The sequence below is a fragment of the Rosa chinensis genome, chromosome 2 (genome assembly GCF_002994745.2).
Source record: "Rosa chinensis cultivar Old Blush chromosome 2, RchiOBHm-V2, whole genome shotgun sequence".
Taxonomy (NCBI): Eukaryota; Viridiplantae; Streptophyta; class Magnoliopsida; order Rosales; family Rosaceae; genus Rosa; species Rosa chinensis.
Genome location: NC_037089.1, coordinates 47,690,329 through 47,704,522, shown reverse-complemented (window position 1 = coordinate 47,704,522; position 14,194 = coordinate 47,690,329). Strand labels below are relative to the sequence as shown.

At 38.9% G+C, this 14,194-nt stretch overlaps 1 pseudogene; it reads right to left on the bottom strand.

The window, feature by feature from the left end:
- Positions 1-10,969: 10,969 nt before the first annotated feature.
- Positions 10,970-13,656, bottom strand: LOC112188686 (annotated as a pseudogene).
- Positions 13,657-14,194: the final 538 nt, after the last annotated feature.

Here is a 14,194-nt window from a genome sequence, read left to right as displayed (position 1 = left end):
TGATGTAACTTCGTTGGCTTATGAATAAAATTTTGAGTTATTTTCATTATGACTCCATTTTGATTTTGAGCATATAACTTTTGTGACTACGATGGCTGGGCCATCAATATTAATTCAAGGACATGGAATAGCCCAAGTTTCCCTTGCCAAATGACACCTTGATTACTGTCACAGAAACTCTCTACGCTCCTAGGGCAAATCGTACCTATGAATAGCCAACGGATTCCATGCGAAAGCGCGTGTAGAGAACATAAATGAATTCCTTTGCAATACCTCTAACGATTGTGAACAAAGGTGCATCTTAGAGAAGTTTATGTGTCTCCCTAGTGCACTCTATGTCACTATTCGAGCTATTAAATCCAATAAAGTTATGAAAGAAGATCTCTTGGATTTAAACACATATTGGCTTTGTCACGACAGGATAGGTCATCCTAGTCATGATATGATGATCCATTTACTAAAAACTTCACATGGACATCCTTTCTCTCGAGCGAAATGAAACATGAATCAAAAGTTGATTCTTGGACTAAGTGTGACCGACACTGCTGCCTAGGGCATGGCCTCCGTCCACCACTAGCCTAGGGCTGGCACAGTCCTTATCCATGATGCCATGGATAACGTACATCATGGTGATGACGTGCTAGGTGATGTTGCAATCACCAACTTTGCTTCAAATAGCGATTCAGACGCTTAGGCCCAACCAAAATCCTCATTGGTTGATTCTAAGGTCTTTTGTTCGTTTTACAAAGCCCGTTCTTTAGGGAAATTAGGACTAAGACCGTCCTATGCAAAGGATATGAAAATACTCATTTTGTTCTTACATAGAATCCATGGGGATTCTGTGGACTGATTCAACCAACTTGCGGACATTTAAATATCTCCTGATGTTGGTTGACACACAAACACGCTGGTCACGTGTTGTGCCATTGTCCACTTGTAATGCTGCTTATGCTACACTCCTAGCACATATCATATTACAACGGGCTCACTCCCTAAATCATCTGATTAAGTCAATTAGATTTGACTATGCTAGAGAGTTTACATCGAAGACTTTCGATGGTTATTGCAATGGGACTGATGTCGGACATCACATTCCCATGTACACACCCAAATGGTCTCGCGGAAACAACTACGATGGTAGTCTGGACATTGGTAATGCGCACCAATCTCCTTATATCCGTTTGGGGTGATGCAATATCGCATGCAGCTATGCTAATTCGTCTACGACCTACCACCACTCAATGTATCTTTACGTTACAGCTAGTGACTGGGTACAAGTATTTTGTACTTAGGCACATTTGAGTGAGCCATTTATGTGTCAATTGATCTGCCACAACGCTCTATAATGGGTCCTTACAGACGAATGGGCAACTCAGTTGGATTTGAGACTCCAACAAATTGTCTGCCACTTAATACCCTTGCATGGCGATCTCCTTACGGCTAGATTTGCTGGTTGTCACTTTGATGAGACAGTTTTCCAGTCATTAGGAGGAGATAAGAACATCGATGTTCAGCAAGAACGACATGAATTGTAATGGCCTGCCCCCACTACGTCTCATCTTGATCCCTGTTAAAGTGACTAGATCACACATCTGCAGCAAATATGCCTGCAAGGAAGGACGTCCCTATGAGAGGATGTAGCACTACCCTACATGGAGGTAGGCAGGGCGCCAATGCCAAAGAGAGTGACACTTTGGCGTTACAGGCCATGGCCCCAGCTAGGATGCGTGGGAGGCCCATGGATTCGAAGGATACTTTAGCACATTCCAATCCTTTGATTATCAAGATTCAAAATCCATCTCATGAGTATCTTCCGAGTTATGGTTATCGTTGGGGGACGCCTCAACGTCAGAACCTATTCTTGAGAATATAGAGCTCTATGAAAATTACACTAGTGTACATGAGACGTGAGATTGAAACTCCATCATAATTAATGATATAGTTGCGCATGAGTTTGATGAGTCCGATGATATCGAACCACGCTCCGTTGATGAATAAATGCTAACATAGAGAAATTTGGCCTAAATGGAAAGATGCGATCCAGGTTAAGTTGGATTCTCTAACGAAAAGGAAGGTTTTTGAGCCAGTGATGCCAACACCTCCTAACATAAAACCTATTGACTAATGGGTCTTCGTTAGAAAGCGTGGTGAGAAAAAGAGATGGCAATCTCGCCTTATGGTGCAAGGCTTCTCAAAACGCCTTGGAATCGACTACGATGAGACATATTCTCTCGTAATGGATGTCATTGCACTCCACTACATTGTCAGTTTGGTAGTTTCCGAATAACTGATTATGCAGCTTACAAATGTGGTCACTACGTATCTCTATGGGGATCTAGATGCGGAATATACCTGAAGGTTCATGATGAACTTCATTTACCCAAGTCAAGTGTCTCTACACCACGGAGCGCATTTACAAAGAAGTTGAAATGCTCACTAAAGTGACTACTTGATTGGGAAGGGATATGCCCGCACGTTTCCATAAAAAGTTTCGGATTCTATCGCGGTTCATGTTGGACATGATATTCATTGGAAGCCCTTAAAGAGTTAAGGGAAACCGCTGAACACTTGAAATCCTAGTTTGAGATGAAGGATTTTGGGAGAACATGATTATATCTCAATTTGGAACTTGAGCATCGTGTTGATAGATTCTTAGGCATTTAGACAAGGTCAAACCTTCAAGCACCCCTATGATCATTCGTAGTCTTGATCCTAAAAAGGATCATCTTCGTCTGAAGGATGATGACGAAGATGTGCTAGAGGCAAAAGTGTCTTACATGAGTACAATAGGCGCATTATTGTACTTACCGCAATGCACAATACCAGATATCTCATTTGCCATGAATTTGTTAGCTAGATATAGCTTTGCACCAATGCGACGCCATTGGATTGGTGTAAAAGATATCTTTCAGTACTTGAGATGTATTCTTGATATAGGCTTGTTCTATCCCTACAGAGAGATGATGGATTCGGACCCATCACACACCAGGAATGCCGCCAACACTGGCTTGCGTGCACTATCCCCATCCCAAAACAACATGTGTTTTGGAAGGTTTTGCTGATGTTGGGTATCTTTTTGACCCACACAAAGGTCATTCCCAAAATGGTTAAGTGTTCACCATGGGTAAAGACCGTGATATCTTGGAGGTCTACAAAACAGACCTTAGTCGTTATATCTTCGAACAATGCAGAGATTATTTCTCTTCACGATGTGGTTCGTGAATGTTTATGGATTGGATCCATAATTACCCATGTTCGAACAATTGTGGTTTGAAGTCTACCACAGATGAGCCTACGAGCATTTAGGATAATGCTACTTATTTTGAATAAATGAAACAAGGCTACATCAAAAGTGACAACACTAAGCATAATCAACAACAACAGACTCTCCTCAAGATCAAAGTGAACTAGGTTTAATCTGAGGACAGTGTGGAAGGCTTGTTCACTAAGTCATTGCCTAAATTCAACTTTCGAGGAACATGTTGGTAGTATCGTTTGCGGAAGTTATCCGAACTCTCATGACCATAGTCATTAGGGGGAGATGCAGACATCATGGGGAGATGTCTACATGTATGGTCTTGAAACGTGAAGGGTGTGTTGTGCTCTTTTTCCCCTTTGACCGAGGTTATTTTTGTCCCACTGGGTTTTTGTTACTTGGCAAGGTTTTTAATGAGGCAACGAGAGGAGCACTATGTTTGGGAGACACAAGGGGGAGTGTTCAAGTAAATCCATAATATGTATTTGGCCCAAACTCGAGGTTACTTGCTCTAGTTGAAATAGGGTTTATATTAGAGATATTCTCGGAGAATCTTAGGAGATATCCAATCAATGTACGATTATGTTTCTATGTACAATTCTATCTCTATGCTTGTAATCCTCTATATATAAAGGCCCCTATTATCAATGAAAGTATGACTCAATTCTCTACCAATTTCAATTTTCCTTAGACAATTATTAATTTTTAATAAAAGGCTACAATTGTGACTACCCAAATATAGAGCACGAACTAAATGTCTCTTGCCCTGCTCTTTAATATTTGGTTTTATACTATTTAAGCAAGAGTTTGTCATCTTTGAAAGGGAGCTTTTTTGACATTATAATGAAAATATTACAGCTTTTCAGCTGCCTATAAAGAGTTGTGTTCTTATTTCTAGTGACGTGTGCTCTTACTTCTAAGCCTATGTTTTAAGACCCATCCCCCATCAGAAATGAATCAATTTCTGGATAAGTTGTATTTGGCTTGTGGCTCCTACAAAAAGGATGCGCTTCCCTCGATCTATACTTTTTACAGAACTTCTGCAGCTGAACCTACATATATGTATAAAAATGATTATATGGTGAAACCATGATTTGAACATATATTTAGTACATGCATGTAAACCTTCTTGGGTACATGCGCATAAATATGTTTCCTAAAATATATATGTTCAGTTGTTATCTTTATATATAATTGACCTCCTTGATTCAGTTTCCGACTACGTCACTAGCTGGATATGTAAGTACGTACTATGTCCCAAATGGAAAATGAGCCAATGACACTAATTAGCAAATTAAAGCGCTGTTAAACGCTTTCATTACTGACGAGCACATTGCAATCAAATTTGCAAGATCAGTAAAGAAAGGATGTATATATAACAGTGTGACTGTGTGAGAGTGTATGCTGGTACTATGCATGAAGTGGGTTGCCATCTGTATTTAAGAAACTCATTGTCTGGTCTTCCATTGTTCTGGCAATTGAACTCCTTGGTAATAAAGGGACAGTCTGTTAAATTGTAGAGTGGATAGTAGTCATGCATAGGACCTATCATAAACCTATTTCCCATTATAAAGGTCATACGTACCGCTGTTGCTAAGTTTCCCTTGTGTTAATTTGGTGCAACAGCTAGCTGATCAATGCTGCAGCAATTGCAGTACTGGAAGCACCGATGTTTGAGTGTTGAAACTGAAGTGTTGCTAGGGGAGTTTAAATAGTGGAAAATGCGTTTCTAATAATTCTAGGATCAATTAATTACTCTGTCAATTTAACTGGTTTAGTTTAGGCTTGAAATCAAGGACCGAGTGAAATCCCCACTACAAATGCCTAGGACGAATGAAAACTGCGGTAGTGATCATATTTATATTGATCCTTGACTTCTGTGAGAGTATGATCAATCTCATATCGATTTAATTGTATCAATTTAATGTAGAGATAGTGATCCTACTCGGAATAAAAGTATAAGACGCCAATAGCACCTCATTGTTCAAGAAATCCTCTCATTTCATTTGCCTATTTGTCGATCTGTAATTTGCTAGAGGAGGTTTTGGCTTTCATGTCTCCCTTATCGATCTTTTTTTTTTTTTTTTTTTTTTCTAGCACTACACCATTTCGTTCATGCCACAGTTTGCCTAAGAAGAAAAAAATACTTCAATTCAGGGTTAATTTGATGATTCTATTCATCCCACAATGAGAGGGTATATATACAAGTACAAAGGAGTAGTCTAACTCTAATAGGAAACAATCTTTCCATAATTACATGATATACTAATTAAATAAAATTCTAATTACATACAGATTTACAGCGATTCTACACTCCCCCTCAAGTTGGTGCATAGATATCTATCATGCGCAACTTGTCAACTGAGCTGTCAAATACCTTCCTGGACACTCCTTTAGTAAGAACATCAGCTAATTGCTCCTCTGAGTTTACAAATGGAAAGCGAATAACCTTTCTGCCAAGATTTTCTTTAATAAAATGACAGTCAACCTCCACATGCTTTGTTCTATCATGTTGAACTTGATTATGTGCAATCTCAATGGCAGCTGTATTATCACAATGCAAACCCATAGGCTTTTTAAGCTTGTATCCCAGGTCTTTTAAGACATTACGAATCCACAACATTTCACAGACTCTGTGTGCCATACCTCTGAACTCAGCTTCTGCACTTGATCTGGCAACAACTTTCTGCTTTTTGCTACGCCAAGTGACAAGGTTCCCACCAACAAAAGTGAAGTACCCAGATGTAGAACGTCTATTAATTTTATCACCAGCCCAATCTGCATCTGTGTACCCAACAACTTCCAATTCATCTTTTTTTTTTCTGAAACAGTAACCCTTTACCTGGCGCCATCTTTAAGTACTTCAAAATACAAAAGACTGCATCCATATGCTCTTCACTAGGACAATGCATAAATTGACTAACAACACTTACAGCATAAGCAATATCAGGTCTAGTATGTGAAAGATATTTCAACCTTCCTACAAGACGTTGATACCTCCCTTTATCAGTTGGAACTTGATCAGGATAGATAGCAAGTCCGTGATTCATCTCAATGGGTGTCTCGATGGGTCTGCAGTCCAGCATCCCCGTTTCTACAAGTAAATCAAGAACATATTTCCTCTGTGAAAGTGAAATCCCCTTCTTAGACCTTTCAACTTCAATACCCAAAAAATACTTCAGTTGTCCCATATCCTTCATTTCAAACTCCTTTGACAAATACTTTTGTAATTCATTTATCTCTTTCGGATCATCCCCTGTAACAATCATGTCATCAACATACACAATAAGAGCTATAATCTTACCACTCTTGCGCTTGATCAACAAGGTATGGTCATAATTGCTCTGTCTGTATCCAAAGGCTTTCATGGACTTTGAAAATCTTCCAAACCAAGCTCTTGGAGACTGCTTCAGGCCATACAAAGACTTCTTCAATTTACACACCTTGCCAACGTCACTTGGGTAATTCTTAACACCTGGGGGCACATCCATGTACACTTCTTCTTCCAAATTCCCATTAAGAAACGCATTCTTCACATCAAACTGGTGCAAGGGCCAATCTTTGTTTGCTGCAAGTGAGATTAGAATCCGGACAGTATTAATCTTTGCCATAGGTGCAAAAGTATCCTGATAATCAATCCCATAGCGTTGCGTATATCCTTTGGCAACAAACCTCGCCTTGTATCTATTAATAGTTCCATCTGCATTAAGCTTCACAGTAAATACCCAACGACATCCTACAGTCTTCTTTCCAACCGGCATAGGTACTAGCTCCCATGTTGCATTCTTTTGAAGAGGTTCCAATTCTTCATTCATCTCCTTTGTCCATTTTGGATCTATCAATGCATCCTGCACGTTACTAGGAATAGATACAGTAGATAATTGATCAACAACAAGTGCATGTGACCCATAAATCCTATGGTAGACATAAAATTAGCTATAGGGTATTTAGCTTTAGCTTTGATATCTGGTTCATATTGTTTCTTAGGAATTCCCTTGGTAACCTTTTGTGATTTGCTAGGTTCGATACTTTCTAACCCAGAAGACTCATTACAGTTTAGGGGTATCTGAGGTGGATCATTCTGACCGGGATCTTCAGTTGGTGATGCAGAAGGGGAAATATCTTGTGTGTGAGCTTCAAATATGTCTTGATTTTGATTCAAACTATCCAAAAAAGTTGTCTCTTCTGTCTCGGAATTCACAATACTCTGTTCGGCAGTTACATTTTCTATTTCGGAATTCGCGACACTTCTTTCGGCAGCCGCATTCTGTTCGGCAGTTGCATTTTCTGTTTCGGAATTCGCAACACTTCGTTCAGCAGTCGCATTGTCTATTTCGGAATTTACAATGCTCTGTTCGGCAACTGCATTTTCTGTTTCCGAATTTCTACCTTCAAATCTATTCTCCAAATTTTCAAAGTCTTCAAAGACATCAAAATCAATAATAGAACGAGAACGAGGATTCCCTTCACAACCTCTCTCCCCATGAAGGGAAGACTGAGAAGCTCCCCTTAAGTAGTAAGACTCGGATTCACTAAAAGCAACATCAAGAGAGACATGTATAGTGCCAGTAAGAGGATCATAATATCGATAACCCTTCTGGAAGTCAGCATAACCAACAAAGATACACTTACGGGCACGGGGATCAAGCTTGCTGCGTTGAGGCTTGGGAATATGAACATACGCTGTGCACCCAAACACCCCGGGCTCCAAATTAGGCATAGAAGGGATGGTCAAAAGTGTATGAAGCTTCTGATGAGGATTCTAAAACTCAATCACCCGTGAAGGAGTACGGTTGATGAGATATGCTGCTGATTTTACTGCTTCTCGCCAATAGGACCGAAGTATATTCATGCCAAACAAGGAAGCATGAACAACTTCCATCAATTGCCTATTCTTCCGTTCTGCTAAACCATTCTGTTGAGGAGTACAAGAATTAGAGGTTTGATGACGAATTCGATGTGACCAGCAAAACTCAATCTTAGGGCCATTCACAAACTCTCCACCATTGTCATATTGAAACACTCTAATGGATTTTTGATACTGAGTTGCCACCATTTTGTGAAATTCGGTAAACATCCCAAATACATCACTGTTATTCTTCAGTAATGATACCCATGTCATGTGAGTACAATCATTAATAAACGTTACATAATATTGAGCTCTAGAAAGAGAAGGAATTTTCGCAGGACCCCAGACATCAGAGTGAATTTTCATAAAAGGAACATGACTTTTATTAAGACTTGGTGAATATGAAACACGGTGGCTCTTGGCTAGTTCACAAATGTCACAATGGAAATCCAAATCACTGACAACAGAAAACAAATGAGGTTGCAGCTTCTTAAAATAACTAAAAGATAGATGACCTAAACGGCGATAACATAACCATACAGCTTCCTTCGCATTCTCTACCCCAGTGATCTGATTAGCTTGCCCCAAAAGATGCTTCCTGGTTCTCTCCAGTCTCTGTCAAATCCAGGTAGTACAATTTCCCCCTTCTAACACCACAAGGATCTGCAGAGTCAGAATGTCTTGAAACACACAGAAAGACGGATAGAAGGTCACAATACATGCAAGAGCTAAAATAATTTGACCAACAGACAGGAGATTATAAGCTAGTGATGGCACAACTAAGACAGATTCAAGGGTTCATGTATCAGATAAAACAATAGAACCTTCTCCGGTGACCGGAGTTGGAGTACCATCAGTAGTAGAGACAACAACCTGAGGGGAATGTCTAAGGTTTTTCACAAGATTAGGGTCATTGGTCATATGATCAGATGCACCTGTATCAATTATCCATGTATTATTCAAAGTAACCTTACCCTTCATACCTGATTGTGCTACATCAGCGGAGGCATTGTCTAGACGTTCTTCCTCTGTAGTAGCAATGGCAGCCTTGCCCAGATTCTTTCGTGGTTTCTTGGTGAAGTCCCACCAATTAGGGTAACCAATCACTTCATAGCACCGCTCTTTACTATGACCTAGTTCCCCACACACAATTCACTTTCTATTTGCATATGGATATGGTTTACCTAGAGGACGATGTGAGAAGCCTGGAGGAGGACCTGGTTTGCGTTGGACAGCCATAATAGAGGATTTTATAGGTATCGAATGCCCTATAGCCTGTTTCTCTGATTGCACCTTGCGAATGTAAGCATAGCTCTACTCCAAAGAGAATTTAGTTTCCTTGTGCAAGATTTCTCCACGCACCTGATCATACTCTAGATCAAGTCCACTCAAAAACATGTGAACACGCATCGGGGACATCGCTGAGGTCTCTTGAACTACAGCTACAACATTATCATTCTGAGAGGCCACCCTTTGATCAATCTCCTGGAACATCGCCACTAACTCATTATAGTAGGTAGGAATAGGCCGTCCATTTTGCTTTGCTTCAAAACACTTCTTGTTCAATTCAAAGATCCGGGTTTCATCAGAATCATCATAAAAAGTTTTCTCTACAGCTTCCCAAATATCTTTTGCAGTAGGGAGACGAATATACCGGTTCATAAGAGAGGACTCCATGGAGTCAATGAGCCAACTTTTCACCTTTTCATTGTCCGTGGCCCAAGCTTCATACTCTGCAGAATTTATGGCAGGTTCAGCCTTCACTCCGGTCAGATAACCAACCTTCCCTCGTGCTCCAATGCGCATCCGCATGAGAGGAGCCCATATGGTGTAGTTGGATTCATTCAAGACAACACTTGTTGGGAACGCAGAGTTGTCTTGTTGGGTGGTGTAGTGGTGATGGATGACTTGTGAGGATGGCACCATTGCCTTCTCGGGATTTGACTGTTCACCTTCAATTACAGGTCCGGCCATTGAGGAATTCGGGATTTTTGCAGGATTGGGTTTTCTAGGGTTTCAAGATGGATCTGAATTTTTTTTTCGAAAAAAAAGGTAGGGTGATGGTGGTTTGGAATTCAATGGTGATGGTACGCAGCGGTTTGTGGTGTTATTCAGGATTCATGATTCAAAGGATGCAGCGCAAGTTCAAAGGATTGAACTGGCTCTGATATCAAGTAGAAAAGAATACTTCAATTCAGGGTTAATTTGATGATTCTATTCATCCCACAATGAGGGTATATATACAAGTACAAAGGAGTAGTCTAACTCTAATAGGAAACAATCTTTCCATAATTACAGGATATCCTAATTAAATAAAATCCTAATTACATACAAATTTACAGTGATTCTACAGCCTATGAATAGAAAGTGTTTCTTATACTATATATACTCAAATGCTGGCATACATGAATAAACAAAATCTATAAATTAAGGTACATGTAGAGAAGCAAAATCCATTACCATTTTAACTAGGATAAGATACCCGTATATTGACTATAGAACCAGAAGCTGCGGAACCATAATGCTTGAATTCTAGTGTCTGGACCTGAAAAGCAACGAGGACAAGTACGTTGAGGAGGAGATCACTCTTTTAACAGTAAATGTGGTGTTCAACAACACTTTCAACACATCAACTGCCTCAAATACATTAGGCATATTTTTGGAAACTTTTAGGACAGCAGACAACGTACAAAAGTAACAATTGTTTTATTTTTATTTGTTTTTTGGTTAAACCAACAAATTCATATGTTTATTGAAGTATTGTCATAAATTCCATACATATGGATCCATTGAATCATTGATTCCAAATTCCAATCTGATTGGTTACAAGTTCCTATAACAATATATGAAGATTGAAGGCTTCCTTTATATACCCTAGCTAGTTCCTAGCTAGTAGTTGCAACTGCAATCTTTTTTGTGGTTACAAGCAACACATGTACACATTCAAGTACAAATTGCATGCTAATGCTTTCAAGAGGAAAACATTGTTATTCAATGACAATTTCAAAGATATAATTCATGATTCTTTCACCAAAGATTATAAAGAGAAGAGAATAGGTCATGAGCCCTGGAAGAGTGCTGCAAATAGAAGTTGGTTCCAAGTATCTGGAACACCGGGAACACACCAGTGGGTACAATCCATGCCACGGTGGCCGCTGAAGCCATAGGCTGAAGGGTGACTGTCTTTTCTTAGTTGTGAAAGTCTGGTGATGTTTAGCAAATGAACTGGCTTTGACATTTTTCTCAATACCCTTTCTAAAACAACTTCTGCTGGGTGTGAACCTCCTGGATATTGTGTCCCCTTCACTGGTTCAGTTTCTCCCAAACAACTCTTTGAGTTTGCATCATCACCCCATTCTCTTGGACTATATATAAACATAAGGTCAAAAATATGATATTACATGGTAGTTAATACTTTATATAAGGAAAAACCACTGCTAATTAAATCTTGACAAACCCAAACACAGAGAAAAATAAAGGTTCTTTCTCCCATGTATATGCACAAGTGCATAAGTACTTACTTCACATGATCAGGAGAAACACCCTGGAAGAAGATCTTTGTTTTATCAGTGTCCACACTTGACTCCACCCATCTCTTCCATGTATTTAGAGCTTTCTCATACGCCACCATGCGATTCATGTCTTTGTGGGCATTATTCAGTCCATAACGAACAAAAGCCCACCTGCGTGAATTGGTTACCCACTTCTAAGTTTCTAAAGATTTGACGAAGCAGAGGAAAAAAACGAAAAAGTAGAGGAAAAAAAAAAGAAAAAGTGATTTTGGCATTCCACATTTGGGAAATTCTAGTGTAGTGGTGGGTATCTCATACCCACATTTACAAAAGTGAGAACAAATTTTGTTGTCAAAGTTGTAATTTGAGTCATACTTTGTGTAATCTTAGTTCTAATAATGATAATTACACCTCTTATAACATTTTACAAGTTTTGGAACAAATTCGTTGTCAATGTTGTAATCTTAGTCTTAATAATGGTAATTACACCTCTTATGACATTTTTACAAGCTTTTGAACAAATTCGTTGTCAATGTTGTAATTTTTGTTTAACTATATGTAAATAGTATAAATGAATATGGTAACTTTTGTTCTGAATGTTGTAATTTTGGTTCAAATACTTGTAAATTTTTGTTCAAATAGTTGTAAATGAGGGTATCTCATACCCATCAGTACACTAGCTTGTCTCTCCACATTTAACATTGAATACTTGCGCTCTAGTTTGCATGGTTAATTAATGGAATACAAAGTGTAGTGCAAAAATCACTCCAAAAAGAGAATTGATGCATACTTACGGTTGTTTTTTTTCCAGTATGAAGCCACCAATGCCATGTATTGAAGATGATAACATCAAAGGTTCTCCAGTAACTTCCATTCTCAATTGAGTCCAGCATCAGAACATTCCCATTTCTCATATGCACTGTATCTACTAGAAATGCATTTCGGGACAGCATGATCGAAACATCATATGCCTACAAATTAGCTGTGCGTTACCATAAGTGACCAAAAAGCTAGAGCATCGAATTTATACTAAATTAGCCCATGCATGCATCATTTTCGGATTACCTTTATATTCTTCTACTTCGACGATACTGGAGTTTATGCAACATAATTAATTGCCTATGTTAGGAAATTATGAAACACAAGACTGAATTTCCGATGTGTGATCCTATATGTATTCAACATTGATCTTGCTGCATATGCTTGAGAGGAAATTAAGCTAGCTTACTGGAAAGCTGAATATGGAGAGGCCTCCAATCCTGTTTATGGTGTATTTGGCTTGCACTGATTTGTAAAGCATGCATGTGAGGGACTGCCATTGATTCATACTCAGTGAGTCTCCTACAAACAGTATGCGCTTCCCTCTAAATCTTTCCAAAAATCTACTACCACTGAACCTACACGTACATATTTTTATAAGATATTTACATCAAGAAATTCATCAGTCAACCTAATGAAACTTTTAATTAGCAAACTCATCACGGTAACCACCTCGAGTCCCAAAATTTTAAATGTTTAATAAATTCTTAACCTCCCTCTTAACTCTGCTAATTTTTATACACGAGTCCAAGAAAAAACAGTATCCATTGAAGGCCATTACACTCGTGTGGAAGCCGGTTGATGAATTCTTCACGAAGGCAGACATCAAACATGTCGAAGAACGATAAGAGAAGATGAAGAGAGAAAAGAGGATTGGTACCTTGGTGTCTGGCAAGAAGCGGGCTGCCATCTGTACTTGAGGTACTCATTGTCTGGTCGACTATTCTTTTGGCAATCAAACTCCTTCCAAATGAAGGGACAGTCTGTGGAACTGTAGAGAGGATAGGACGGATCATAGACCCATTGTCCTCGAGAAAGGTCACAGCCCCCATCACTAAGCGTCCCTCCTATATTGTGAAAAAGAGAGAAAATGCATATTGCTAAAGCAATGGCAGTAGAACAAGCCATATGTGTCTGACAATAGCAATTATTGGTAGTTAGAACACCAATGAGTATTCGAGTTTAATATAAATAGCTAGGGAAACATACAATAGATTCTAATTTTAAGTTTGTCTGAAATTATCTCTAACTTACTGATTTAAAGGATAATGTTTTATCACCAGATAATAGGGATAATGTAATGCTAAAACTTTGAAGCTCTGTTATTGGTCGACTTGGTTTAAGATGTATTGTTTAATTGTCATAATCCGGTAACATGTCAAAAGCAACGTAAGAAAATTAGAAGATGTCTTGGTATATATATAACAGTCCTAAACTCCTAATCACTAATAATTATGTGTATATAGAACAACGATAGAGACAACATATTCTCAAGTTCGCCAAAACGGTTTAGAAAGTAGAAATTGACATTTGCAAAAGGCCAAGTTGAGTGGTTTGGGAGTATAGATGAAGTTATATTGCTTGGTTCCTTGTGACTTCTTTCTTCGTGTGGCTTTTCTCCTCTCTAGAATGATAAGGTTAATTGGAGGCTAGCTAGCGAGCTAGTTTTAATTCAGTCACATTTGTTTTGCCTGTATTTTGATGAGATCGAACATATACACAAACATATATGGTCCTGAATTGATGTCTTTTTCAAGA